At 40.5% G+C, this 14,593-nt stretch overlaps 1 long non-coding RNA gene across 1 annotated transcript; it reads right to left on the bottom strand.

Annotated features, from left to right (window-relative positions):
* Positions 1-2,420: 2,420 nt before the first annotated feature.
* On the bottom strand, positions 2,421-7,380 carry LOC146571106 (uncharacterized). The gene is made up of 2 exons (XR_014893065.1): positions 2,766-7,380; positions 2,421-2,632 (listed from the first exon to the last, which is right to left on the bottom strand). It is a non-coding gene; the product is annotated as an uncharacterized LOC146571106 (long non-coding RNA).
* Positions 7,381-14,593: the final 7,213 nt, after the last annotated feature.

The raw sequence follows: 14,593 nt of genomic DNA, 5'->3' as shown, positions 1-14,593 counted from the left end.
TTATTGTCACTGCTACATTTCTGTGATGCTACCAGAAATTATTTCCACTGCTAATTAATTACCGTTGAGCTCAAAGGTTATATTAATAAACTGTTAAGGAATGTGTATTTATGACGACGATTTGTGAGACTGGTAAACTTATGATACATACGATGGTCTTTCGTTCTACACGGTGCATTTCAAGGTCCTGCACCCATCCGTCGGTAAACTGTACCTGGGCTTGTTGCAGTGACCTGAAGTTACTAAACTTCATGAGTGTATGCGCTCACTCCAAGAACCGTATAATTATAAATATGCATATAAATATGCTAGGATGAGATAGCTGACTTCATCTAACTAGCAAATGTTTTCCAGGCTACGTTGGTGATGCAGTTTTTTTTTTTTAATGATATTTAAAAAAAAATATCATTTATTTATGTATGATATTTTTGTCATGCGATTTTAAAGCCGGTCCTACAAGCGCATCCAAGAATAACATGCAGCTTATCTCAGAACTGTCGGTGAAAATTATTCTTGGAGCTAGGTTTAATTGAGCTGCATTTTAAAGAGGTGCAATTTCACAATTTGTGTATATTTTCTAAGTTCACTATTTTGTCATGTGTTGAGAAAAACACAGATTTAAAAATTACATGGTCTAATATTTACATTTAGCATATAACTGCAACATGCTTTTTTTCGTTTTTTTTTTTAAAGACTCGAAAGGACTTGAAATTCAAAATTTCAGACTTGTGACTTTACTTGGACTTTTACACCAGTGACTTGAGACTCGACTCTGACTTGCCTGACATTACTTGAGACTTGACTTGAGACTTGAGGATAAAGACTTGAGACTTACTTGAGACTTGCAAAACAATGACTTGGTCCCACCTCTGGTGTGTGTGTGTGTGTGTGCGTGTGTGTGTGTGTGTGTGTGTGTGTGTGTGTGTGTGTGTGTGTGTGTGTGTGTGTGTGCGCTCTAATAGGCACATTTACCGACTGCTCCTTCTAAACTCAAACTATGCAGAAACTTGAGTTGTATGTTTTAGATGCACTCTGTTTCATCCCCGCAGTGGCCATGTCAAAGCAAGCAACCAATAAAAGTCATGTTTCTGCTTGACTGTTTAGCAGTGGCTGCCTCAGTTAGCATCCTTTGTTTATCAGCAGCTTCCCAGCAAGTATTTCAGCGTTGAATAGTCGGTGGCCGTCTTTTCAGGACATCTAGTCAAGGTTGAAAGATAGTTTCAAAATCAAAGTCGTGTCGACGTAGAGGCACAACTTCACCGTGGAAATCTCCTGGACTTTCTTTTTTTACTTTCCAGCAAAAGAAAGTTAGTCTTTAAAAAATCTTTCATATCAGTAAGTACATTTTTTGCTATAGCACATTTAAACTAAAGTGCTTCACACTAAAAGTTTTTTTTTTTAAATCGCTAAACAGTACAACTAGCTTCCATGCTTACTGTTTCTTATGAAAACATGACAAACTCTCTCAGAACCTTTTTTTGTTCAACTGAACTACCTATGACTACACATTCACAATGTGTAACCTGTGTTTTGATCACAGGTTTACGATGGTGTCAACGGGGGCAGCAAGGCAACGACTGGAACGGTTTGGCATGTTAAACTCATAAGTGACTGGAGACAATTTGAGCTTCCTGATCTCATTGTCAGGTTCAGGAAACCAGTTTGAGATGATTAAGCATTGTGCAATGGATGTAATTGGTAAACTGATGATGATAAAATGACGGACGTAAACAGTAATAATACTCAGGTAGGCTGTAGCATTTCAATAATGATCAGTTGGTACTAAGATGCCCAATGTGTGCCAATTAAATATCCTCACATCATTACACCGCCACCATCAGCCTGAACCTTTGATACGAGGTAGGATGGATCCATGTTTTGTTTTTTTAAATGTTCAATCCTAAACCTGCTCACCAAATTTCACAGCAGACCAGGAAATGTTTTTCTGTTTTAGTGAGCTTGTGTTAATTAAAACTAGCCACACCTTTCCCGTTTCATCTGACAGTAATGGCAGGTGGTGTGGTCTTCTGCTGCTGTAGTGCATCAGCTTCAAGAGCTCAGAGATGCTCTTCTGCATACCTTGGTTTTAATAATTAGTTATCTGGATTACCGTTGCCTTTGTATCATCTTGAAGGAGTCATGGTCATAATTTCCCTTTCTCTGACCATTCTCTGTTAAAAACCTAGAGATGGTTTTGTGGGGAAATCCCAGTAGATCATCAGTTTCTGTAACACTCAGACCAGCCTGGCACCAACAACCACGCCGCAATCAGTCCTTTAGTGTTTCATCACTTTTCTCCATCATCCTGATACTCACGTTAAACTTCATCAGGCCACCTTGACTATGTCTACATGCTTAAATGCAATGAGTTGCTACCATGTGTCACAGGTAGTGGGAAAATACGGACTCAGTCGCGGAGCTCTGGATGCAAAGTACACAGTGCGTTTATTTACAGTGCCCAAAAACAGTTTCAAAACACAAAGTGAAGTGCAAAGTCCAACAGTGATCTTCTCCAAACTCCCAGTGGTGCGCAGGTGAGTTTCCAAAGTGATTATCCAAGTGTGTGTTCTCCTCCAATAGCTTAATCCCGCAGGCTCCTTCTCTCCAACCTCCAGCTCTGTATCTCTTCCTCCTACAAACAAGCAAAAACAACAGGTGAGGAGGCTAGCCAACTAAAGCTAAGCTGCAAGTCACAAAACACTCTTCACTACCAAGCTGCAAGTACAATCCAGCATCAACTGCCATCTGGACACACAGTTAAATACCTCAGCCCACAACGAAGGATGATCAGTGCTGGGTGGCAAATTAGGTGCAGGTGTGTCAGCCATTGGGTGGAGGAGGAGAGAGAGAGAGAAACACACATACACACACAGGCAGGTCGCCCCGGGAAGGACCGTCCGACCATGACACCATGTGATTGGCTGATTAGATATTTGCATTAACGATCGGTTGAACAGGTACTTATAATGAAGTGGCTGGTTAGTGTATTTCTGTGTATTTCTTAAATCAGCTATTTAAAAATAAATAAATAAATAAATATTAGCCTATATTATATAACGTTCATATTGGTATTATTGATCTCAATTGTCCAAAACCAAAGTTGCTGAATCACTGGAGCTGAATCTTGGCTCAAGGTGGCTCAACTTTGTGCTGGAAGCCACGGGCACTCTACTGGTCTGTCTTAAAAAGCATAAAACCTTAAATGGCATTCGGAGAGTGAATCCCCTGCCAACACACAGGCCTTGATACTGCTCTCCATGAATGTTGATGAAACTGGTAGATTATGTATAATCCTGCTGACAAATGGACAAACAGACAAACATCACCGAGCACATCTTACAGAGAGAGCATTCAGAGCTGCAGGCTGGGTGTGAACGTCCTCTTCAACTGATTCACAGCATGCACTACTTTCCCCAATCACACCCAGACTTGTAAAAGCAGATGAGCTATATGTTTACATTGAGCCTGGAGGGGTGCGGGTGGGGTTGGAGGTTGTCAGCAGATACTTTTCACTTTCTGCAACGAGCCTGACTGCTACTACCCACTCATCTCTGCTCTTCAATTACCTGCTGCTAATTAGAGACGAAGGCGTGCAAGCGTGGGTCAAACGCTATAAAACACCTCGCAATCGAGCAGAAAATCTCTTGCTATGGAAGCCTTCTCCTCATTTCATTTCTTTTTTCCCCCTCCTTCTTCTTTTTGCTCCAGGCACTGGCAAAATTAAAACAGATCCCGTTTATTCTTTGGTGCAGTGGTGGAAAATATGCTGCCACTAAGTGGGAAAACTTGAGCAAAAACGGCCCAGATGAGCAAGCTCAGGACTGCTGCATTTGCTTTGACTTGAAATTTTAAGTGTTTTGCTGAAATGCACTGTGCTAACAGAAGCTTGTTCTTTGGAAGGTATGGCAAGCATCATACTAGCAGAAGGGAAACTAAAAGAGACACCAAGACTTTGATGTAGGCATTAAAAACAGGCTCATGTGCTGTGATTTTTCTGGTTTTGGTAGACTGTAGAAAAGCTTATTCTCCCTGTGAGCTCAGTATTTCCACTCATTGCTAAAAGTGGGTTTTTTTGTGTGGATTTGCTTCGGAGACAACAGCAGCCTTTAAAGACATCCCTTCCACCTGTAAGAAAAAAAAAGAGAAACATCAAAACAAAAAAACTGGTCAACAACAAAATTCCTCCGCTGACCTCCTCACCTTGACTTGTAATTTGGTCTCAACAGTGGCTCGGAGCCACTCACGGCTGGACTGCAGGGTGACATTTTTACTGTAGGGAATGTTACTGTGGAGCTTCTCCCAGTGTCATCGTCCTCTTTTAGATCCCACATTAAATCACACACATACACACACTCATAATCATGCACACACACCGCTATGGAAAATGACATTTGGAAACAAACTTTAGTGAGCATGCACAATGAATACCGCAGTGCATGAGTGTAAGGAATGCCTTCACCGCAGGACAAAGGAACGTCTGTTGCTCCAGCCACTCTTTGTAATCTTTGGACAATTTCATAAGGTCTTTTTCTCCCCGCCATGACTGCAGCTGTGGCAACCATCCAGACCATTTGGCTATCTCTGACTCCACGCAGCAGTACCACAGAAACTCATCTCCCAAAAGTAGATGGCAAAAGCACTCATGTGGAGCCAGCAGTGAACCAACAGATCCCTGCTGACTCCCCACACTGGTACACGCAGTCAGAGCTCACTGGAGATGAGGGGTTGTATGTATCTGTCGCTTATAAATTCAAATATAAAAGGACTTTATAGTTTTGTTTCAGTTATAGTTTATTCTGTTTCCTTTTACAAAATAATAAATAAAAGCTGTTGGGTGGACATCGTCTTTAATTTTGACTCTTCTGAGAAAACTGTGTTTGTGAAATGAAATACCAGAGAAGTTGACCAAGTAAGTGGGTTTAGAGATGACTCATGGCTGCTGTTATGAATCATAGATGGAGCAAACCCCAGCTTCTGGGGGGAATAAGTATACTCAGAGGTGGAATGACCCACAAAATATGCAATAATTATTAAGCTTTGTTTCCAGTGAAATCCTAAGCTACCTGTAGGACAGAAGATCAAATTTCTTCTGGATTTAATTCATGAGATGACTCTGACTGCGACTCTTACTTGTCTCATGCCTGAACTGATTACCAATTACAGGATTTGTGCCTGAGGCAGTAATAACATGATAAAAATCAAAGTTTGGGATATATATCTGAGGTACATTTTTTTATTTACAAAAAAATAATGAATTTAACACAATTCAGGTGACTACATACAGAACTTAGAGGATAGAAACAAAGTATCCTATCACGCTAATATCGATCCAATACCAAAATCCTTGATTGTATAGATACAAAGTTTGGATCGATCCCCTGTCTTTTGACAGTCAAAGGCAAAAAAGGTTAATTAGCCTTGGATTTAAAATATGTCTGAACAATATTCATATGTCTAATGCCAGCTCCTTCTCATCTTTTAGTATGTTTTTGTGTTTATTTGCTCAGTTTTCTTCTGCTAATGGCCACCTCATCACCACCCCGCCGTTTGACCTTTGGCTGAATCTTGAAAGTGAACCATCAGCAATCAGTTTGTTTCTAGCGTGTGATCTGGTGTTTACTTAGAACATAAATAAAACTGACTTACACTTGACTTGCAACATCTGACAGGGAATAAAAAAACACCCCATGCCTGCAGATTTCTCAATTGTATGCAGCATTTGAAATTCCTGCAATTAGTACAGGATAATTGAACATTTTATTTCTTTGGATTATTATTAAACACATTTGTTAAAATATATTCATTGTTGATGTCAGATGTAGAGGTAGAGTGTTTCCAGATGATGTACATGAAACAGATCATTCATGAGTATTACTATTTGAAGCTTTGCTTTTTCTTGTATGACATGCCACAAATGCCATTCCACAGATAGATGAGGGGGGGGAAAAAGCTTCACATCCATTTCCAGTTTAAAGCATTGCTTTCATGAATAATGAATAATACTTTTTTTTTCTTCTTGTTGGTTCCTGATTTGTTTATTTCATTCGTATGCAGATGATATACGAGTTTACAATCAGACAAAGTGACAGCTCAACACTCCACTCCTCAGATTTGGAAAACTAACAGGAGACATTATGCTTCTTATTCTTAAAGCAGGTGAGTTTTTGCAGCTTGAATCACATTTCCTTAATGATAATCACATAAAGGCAAAATCAAAAACAAGCATATTTTTTCCATCTGGGAAGCATCTCTGCAATTACACGCTCCCCCTTCTTTACTTTCTTCCAAGACCAAGAAAAACTGAGTCATGTTTTAGTTTCCCCAGAATCTTCTGGTGCACTGTCTCGGGCTAAGCTGTCTTCAATGTCAGAAATGTCAAACTAGTCAATATTTACTGGTATCATAATAATAAAAGAGCAGGAAACATGGATCTATTCCTTTTATGTCTCAGGACAAGGAAGTACAGTATTTCATTGAAGCAAAAAGCTTTTCTGCACCTATCCTTTTTAGAAGTATTGAGTCCTGTATTCTTTTTCTCTGTTGCAGTGGAATCAACCTCTGCCTACACAGACTAACGTTCAGTAATCTCTCACTTTTTTCAAAAACACCCTGTAGATGTTTTTGGTGAACACATTAAGCTTTATTTAGATTTTCTCACCATTACAAATAGTGGGCGTGCTTGTGCTATAACAGACATGACACATTTTTCCCACATGAAACATTAGCAAAGCTAATCCTGTGCCTATTCTAATTCTAATATAGTTTATACCCAAAATTAGCCCATTGCTGGCATATTCAAACTGACAACTGCCAGTCCCAGGTGAAGCATAAAAGCAGTGGAAGAAGCTTTCACAATAGCTATATATTTTTATGCTTTTGAGCTCCATCTGAGCTGGAAAGGTTGACCAAATTAAAAAAATGTTCCTTCATTAATCGTTCTGTCATTGTAAAACTATTAGAACTTATAGTGAATTTGATTAAATTTGAAATTTAAAAACACTGTAACTGAATAGAGTTTGATGTAAGTAATTTCAATTGTTGCTGGTGGTCTATGTTTTAAAACTGTTTTAATATCTTTAGTGTTGTAAATACACTGCTCACGATATTGAATGCAAAACTGTGTTTGAAAAAGTCAGTTAAAATACAAAATAATAGTCCAGCACCTCCAGAATGGAGACGAGCAGGATTGCTCTATATCCCAGCAGGGTGTGGACAATGTGGAGTAGATACAAGAAGATGGGACATTACACAAAGAGAGCTGGAGAAGGGCATCAGCCCAGCAAGAGGAGGAGTATCTTCTGCGTTGGGAGTAGATAAAATGTCCTCAAGCGGACTACTCGTGTGCAGCTTGATTATAACTTGCCAGAGAACACCAGAATTGCAGGCCCAACACTTGTTCTCTTCACACATGAGAGTAGGTTCTCAGTGATCACACATGAAAGAGTGTGGAGACACTGTGGCAAACATTACGCTGCAAATTCATCACGGATGGTCGACTTTAGCAATGTGTTAGTGATCACTGTGGAAACATGTCCCTGGAGCATCGGTCAGACCTACAGGTGCTGCCTTATGGTATCCCAAGTGCTGTTAGGTACCAGGATGAAGACTCAGTGTTAGACTTTGTGCTGATGCCCTAGATATTGTCTCAGGGTTGAAATAGTGACAAGGACACTAGGAAAATGTGAAACCAGAGAAAAATCAGTCAGGAGGGATGAGGAGATAACAACGGTCTTTGGTCAACAAAGATTTTTGGGGGTGTTGGCTTGTTGTATACCTTCAGCACAACTATTGTCACTTTAATTTGCACTGAAGTAGGTGGATTCAAATGGGGAATGATTCCTAACTGGACAGACTGATATCCCTGAAGTTTAACTGACTTTGTAATACTGTGATGATTGAATGTTTCCTTTTTTGAGCAGTGCAGTTATTTTTTCCTCTCTTCCCTCTAAAATTAAAGAGCAGTGTTATTAAATAGAGATGGTTTGGAGAGATTTGAAATGGTCTCTCAGTAATTGGACACTTCACTGATGCTTTTTGTGATGGTATGTTTTTAAAGGAACCATGGTAAAAGTACCGCAGTGGTTCTCGGTTTCATTCTTGTAACTGCTAGTAATGATTTTCTCAGCCTGACTTAACGGAGTCAAACTTTTTTTTTTGGCCATTGCTTGAATTCACAATTCACCATCTCGGCAAACTAAAACAAGACATTTGATTCTCCCCCGACCAAAGCATCAGTTGGCTCGGAGGTGTAACCGAGAGTAACAGAGTGCCCGGAGGTGCCACACAGATTGGGACAGATTAGCCTCAGCTGGAAGATTCGTCACACTGCCTTTGTAGTGAAACCGCTCAGCTAAAAAAGACTGAGAGGGGATTTGGATTTAGAGTTAGAGGATAAAAGCAAGTTTTAGTCTTATTTTTAATCACAACAGACAATCAAAAGCAATTATTTGTAGGCTGGTGGGATTACTTGCTTTGAGTTTCGTGTCCTCAAAAGATCTTTTTACAGTCCAAATAGGAGGGACGTTTCGTACAGGCACGCACCACAACAGCTTTGCACGTGGGTGGGCTGGGGATTTAAACTACACGACCAAAGTGATATAATCTCATTAAAGTCTGCAACTGCTAAACTGATCTCCTACACAGGTTTAAATACATTGGGCTGATGGAGAAGAGTTATCTGCCAGTGCTACACTCAATTGTTCACATTGTAAGCTGAACGTGATACGGAATTTATTTTTCTTGAGAAATTAGAAGATATGATCAAAACTTAAGAGATCCAAGGCTCTGGAGAGAACTGTGAACTTTTCCAGACAGTTGTAGTGGATGTGGGAGAAGCACAGGTGGAACTAATGACTTTAATGATCCCTCTGTTCCATTAGGTGTCCCAGTAATTCATACCAAGTGAGTCATCACCCAGAATGCCAGACGCCTGGAACTAGAGCACCTAAATGGGCCATAGCCATTGTTAATGGTGTTAGCTACACCTGTGGCTGGAAAGTCAGAATATCCAGCATGAAAGGTCATAATTCCATACAGCATGCTCACTGTTTATGGTTTCAATTATGTGGTAATTCTCACAGTTTTTGCTCTTTGTGCTAACAGAGGACACTAAATGCTCACTGTATTGTAAATTAAGCTGCGACTTCCGAAAGACACTGCTCATTAAATTTCCATCGAGCAAACAAAATGTGTTTTCACAAGCTTTGTTTTCCGAGCTGTCTCTGGTGCTTTGTCGCCGACATTCACAATCATTTTTTAATGTTTTTCAGCTGTGCACAGTCCTTCCTCTTCCATTGTGCATGGCATCAGCAGAGACACTCTTAAATCTCCTTTAATTGGCTTTTTGTTACCATTTGAGACCATCTACAAAATTACCCCATGCTGTATTGAAAGAGATTTGAAAAAGGATATTTTAAACTAGCTGTTGAGACCATTCATTTGTTATGAAAAAGTTTACTGAGCTATAAAATCAAATAGGGATGCAGGGTCATTTTCTCATTTGGTAACCAAAGTAGTCCCCCACAGCTGGAAGGATGCAGGTTTAAAGGTGTAACTTTTCAGATCAGAAACTATGTATATATTTTATATACAGTGTTTAAGTGGAGCTAAGTCCAAGATTGATTTGTACATTACCCCCTTAATTTCTCTTCCTTAGCGATTATGCATACAGTCATGTGAAAACAAAGGTTTTCACAGGACCAAATGCACTTGATTACCTGATCTTCATCAAAAATGAGCACCTTGCAGAAGTGTTGGCAGTTTACTGAAGCATTCAGGCATGTGTGAAACCAGTGCCACAATCTTACATGGAGTGGACATCTCAGCAAAATCACCCCAGGGTCAGATCATGCAATGCTCTGAGAGGTACATCTCAGACAGATCTCATTTAGCATGCTAAATGTTAGGGTTCATGACAGTACAATCAGAAGAAGACTGAACAAATATGGCTTGTTGTTGCCAGGCGAAAGCCTCGTCTGTCTGAATAGAACACGGCAGCGCGCAATAACTTTGCAAATTTACATCTGAACAGCTCACAAAACTCCTGCAACAAGTTTTTGGACTGATGAGACCAAAGTGTAGATGCTTGGCCATATTGCACAGTGCCATCTTTGGCAAAAGCCAAACACAGCATATCAGCACAAACACCTCATACCAACTTCAAGCATGCTGGCGGAGGGCTTGTTTTGTAGTCAAAGGACTTTGCAGTCATTTTGAATTGACCATGAACTGAATACCAAAGTATTCTAAAGTCAAATGTGAGGCCACATGTCCAGCAGCTAAAGCATGGTCCAAATTAGGTCATGCAACAAAACAATGATGCCAAGCACAGCAGCAAATCTAAAACATAACGGCTGGAAAGGAAAAGAATCAAGGTGTTGCAATGTACTAGTCAAAGTCTAGACCACAACTGACTGAAATGCTGTGCCTGCCTGGACAAACTGATCTAGAGTTAATTAACAGGGGTAGGGTCTTTCTTTATAAGTTATGAATGTGCTGTGGTGACTTTCAGATGGCATTTAAATCATGGGAATAAGTTGCTTGCTCTTTTGAGTAGAAAAGGTGCATCTATTTTAGCAGTGGACAGTGGATAGTATAAGCTGTGCTAACCCCAAAAAGGTTTGAGTTTTTTTTCCCTGGGGGTGTTAGTTGGGTTTCTCTCCAGCTGGTGTCTGAGGCCTGAATTCCAGCCCAGCTGTGGTGTGTAACAAGGCTAGGGACAGCTCATGTTATCCCTCGCTAGTCATTCGCCTTTTTCGTGATCCCCTAGAGATCTCAGACAGGCCTCGTGCTGTGGACCAGTGCCGTTTTTTTACTCTGCAATTTATTTACTCTGCAGTTGTCTAGCAACTGAAACAACACTCACTAACTCCTGCCCCTCTTGTTCTCCATGTGTCAGTGGTAGTTAACCCACTTTTGTACAAAGCAACAGCTGCAGCAGCCTACACATGTTTTAGGATGTTCAGGTACCGCTGGTAGTCAGGGGTGTAATGTAAGTCAAAATGAAAGAACATTTTTTTCAGGCTCTGAGATCTGGTGGTGGACAGCCCCGGTGGGAGTTTATGACAAACAGCCCGTGAGTCAGAAAATCCTACTCTGTGAACTAATCAGAGGTAGATAGCCTTATTTTAAGAGCTGTTCTCTCACGTTGTTGTCTGGGAACTTATCAACGCTTTGCTCTTCCGCCTCGTGTGCCTTCGTCTGTGATGAATGTTTTCTGGAGAGAAAGAGAAGGATAAGAGGCCAATGCCTCCGGTCTGCCATGACATCATCTCTGCACACATCTGGAAACGGTAGAGCCAGTGTGTGTGTGTGTGTGTGTGTGTGTGTGAGAAGGGGGAACTGCAGAGGAATGGGGGGGGGGGGGGGGGGGGTTGTGACACATCAGCAGTATGGAGAGAAAGAGAAGAAGAGAGGAGAGAAAAAAATACTGTTTATCTGATGCACACAGACAAAAAGAAAGGGATGTATAACCAGTGTAAACACATCATCCCAACCCCCCAGCTCTAATGAATCACAAACTAAGGCCTACACAAACTCTGGTCCATGCCTCTGTTGGAGAGAAAAAAAAGAAGGAAATGCTTTGAGGGTTTATAAAAATCTATTTTTTTTCTTTCAAGCTGATGCAGTATTTTCAAACCTCAAGGATGATGTAACCAGAGGTTGAGTACCACCTAACAACATACTGAAAGATCAGTTTTAGATCTTTTTGCTTTTTTTTTTAATGTGTCAAACTTCAAACTTTTTTTAAAATTTGTTTAAATGTCCGGAGATGTTTAAAAAGTTGTGCGATAAGGTGAGAAAACTGGAGAGGCTCTAGAGGTTTATTTCTTATTCTCACCACCAGAGGGGGACACACTTCTCCCACCCCATGCTCCATTGAGTAATTTGAAATCGTGTAAGTGACTGCCTGTCAAATAATGAGAATTTTTTATGAAGGCTGTAAAACATCTGAAGGAGAGAGAGGCGATATTAATCCGGTTTTGTTATCTGTTGCTGTTCTTGTGCTGTGTTTGATGAAAGAACATTTATTACCTTGTTCAAATCCACATGATTTATCTCTGTCCCTTATATTGGCAAACACAAAGGGGGGAGCCCATAGAATAGTGCACATACAGTTGGCAACACAGAGTTTCAGATTGATACAAAGATGTAAACATATAAAATACACACACACACACACACACACACACACACACACACACACACACACACACACACACACACACACACACGGAGAGTGGGGAATACAAGAAAGAGGAGAGACAAGTCAGTGGTTGAAGGGATCGGCACAAAGCTGTCTGCCAGATGTTTGTTCCAATCCTGCAACATGCCTTGGCAAACAAAACCCTTGAATTAGTGTTTTATAATCAGCTTTCATACTCCCCAGATCACTCAATATAGCTCAAAACATCCCAGTTATCTTCTATTATTCCTTATTCATTGTCTAACTTTCATCTGTGTTACGTTCGTCTTTGCTTTATGACTGTCAGGAGACAGAACATGTTAAGTCGAGCTGAAGGGGAAAGTGTGGAAAGGAGCAAGTTGCAGGGATGTCCAAATGTATTATGCAAAGGGAAAAAATCAATAGAAAAAGAACGCAGGGGAGGAAGGATATATATCCCGAACCTATGTGTGTTGTACTACAGAGACCTAAACTGATTGCACCATGACCCACTAATCCTCCACAGCAGCTTGTAATTCTGTTGTCTCCAGCAGGGCCTGTGGAGCACAGCGGACCACGGCAGAGCAGTGCTCTCCAGAACCTTGATCCTGAACTCTGAGCCGAGTTAGGATGCATTACCACCAGAGCCACAGACACTGCCCTGCCACATAACCAGTCTATCTGTCTGTCATTCTCTTCGGCTCCCTCCCTCCTCTTCTTCTTTTTCCCCTCCTCCTTCCTGTCCTTGTTTGGAGAACTATTTCAGCTGATCACTGTTTAACTGACCATCATGAGAAACCTGTCTGTACTGATCATACAGAACAACAGAGGCAATGCATTCATTTTTTTTCCATGACCATCATCTCTTCCACTTGGTAATGAATCCCTCCTGGGGAAAGTTGAGGCAAGCGGCTTAAGGGGGGGTAACTGGTGAATCACCCAACTCCCACCCCCTCATCAGTTGAACAAGGCTTCCACCCCCATAGGGTTATCCTTTCTTCAGTCTGGAAAACTGGAAAAAGATCTGACTCGGGGTGATAAATTCCTTTCCTATGTTGAAGGATTCCCCAAGGAAACCGGCATTAAATTTCCACAAGCTGCCAAAATCAGTGACTAAAAAAGGAGAAAAAAAAACACACTAAAAACCCAACTAATATATATGTTGTGTGCATTTAGAGCATTGGAGAACACTGATTGATTTGGTGCTAAAACATGAGGAATTTTTCTTGCTTTTTTTGATATCACTTGTTAGAATTTTCTTATTGCCTCACATTTTCCATGTTATTGAATTTTATTTCTGAATTATTATTCTTGAGTCACCATTGCAGGCTTTAATACACTTGTGTCAGAGTTTGGCTTCTGCAGAGGCTTTACACAGTCCTGTCATGCTACAGTCTTCATGTTACGTGGCTTAAACTTTCACTTGTTGATGACAGCTGCCTTTGCTGATAGCTGGGATTTTATTTATTTATGTAGCTGCTTTTTTCTTAGCGTCCTTTTTTTTTTTTTTTTACTAATTGTGTTGAACATGACAGTGCCCTGTCCATCCAAAAAGAAACATGTCCAGTGGTGAGCGCGTTATACACACAGCTGTGAGTTTATAAATCATCTCTGAGAATATCAGCAAACACTGAGGAACAAAATAATTCCCAGCTGCAGTCTTGAGTCAGCCTTGCCTTCATCTATTCTCAAAACATCATGGTAATGACGACCAGAAAGCTGTTTTCAATCAAACAACATGGTCCGTACTTTGCCTCCGCCTTTCTGCCATTTCCTGCTTTATTCCACTCTTCGACTCATATAGCGGACTTGCGAGTGTTAAAAACTAGACAAAATGTGCAGAGTCTCTGTGGATATGTTGGTTGATTAATGCCTCTATTTAACAGGAGAAGTGGGGGACAATAAAGTTTAGAAGAAGAGAAGGCCCATAATCACCGGAGAAGATTTAAGACAATGCAGCTGTTGTGTATCTTTACTTAAATGAAAAATATATAGCAGCATAACATTTACATGAATGCGATAAAAGCACGCAAGCTGGTTGAGTGATTTGGACTTTCCCTGAGATATATGGTGTCCTCCCACAGTAAAAACTAAAAATTCCACTTTAATTAATTAATCTAATTGAGACAGCTGCTGCTTGAGATAAACATGACTTTTAGTTCTCTCTAGCTTTAGTTTAAGAACCTCCTACAAACTGAGCCAATAACCAGTTAGTTTCCACAACCAGCAGAGAGAGATACTCAAAACTAATGTGTTTCAGTCATGATGCTCACAAAATGGACAGCAGCCATATGATTTTCCCACATTAGGACCTGATGTGCTCTTTGATACTCGAACTACAAGGAGAAAAAGGATGAGAAAGCAACAGTGACCTTGTTTCTAGAATAACTGACAAAATTAAAATTTCTCTAGATTTTCTCACAAGATCAG

This window comes from Mchenga conophoros, linkage group LG7 (genome assembly GCF_057382185.1).
Source record: "Mchenga conophoros isolate Kocher_MC1m ecotype Shallow Benthic linkage group LG7, M_conophoros_male_GT1.1, whole genome shotgun sequence".
Lineage (NCBI taxonomy): Eukaryota > Metazoa > Chordata > Actinopteri > Cichliformes > Cichlidae > Mchenga > Mchenga conophoros.
Note: the sequence above shows the minus strand (reverse complement) of the source record. Positions and strands in the feature narration are given on the sequence as shown.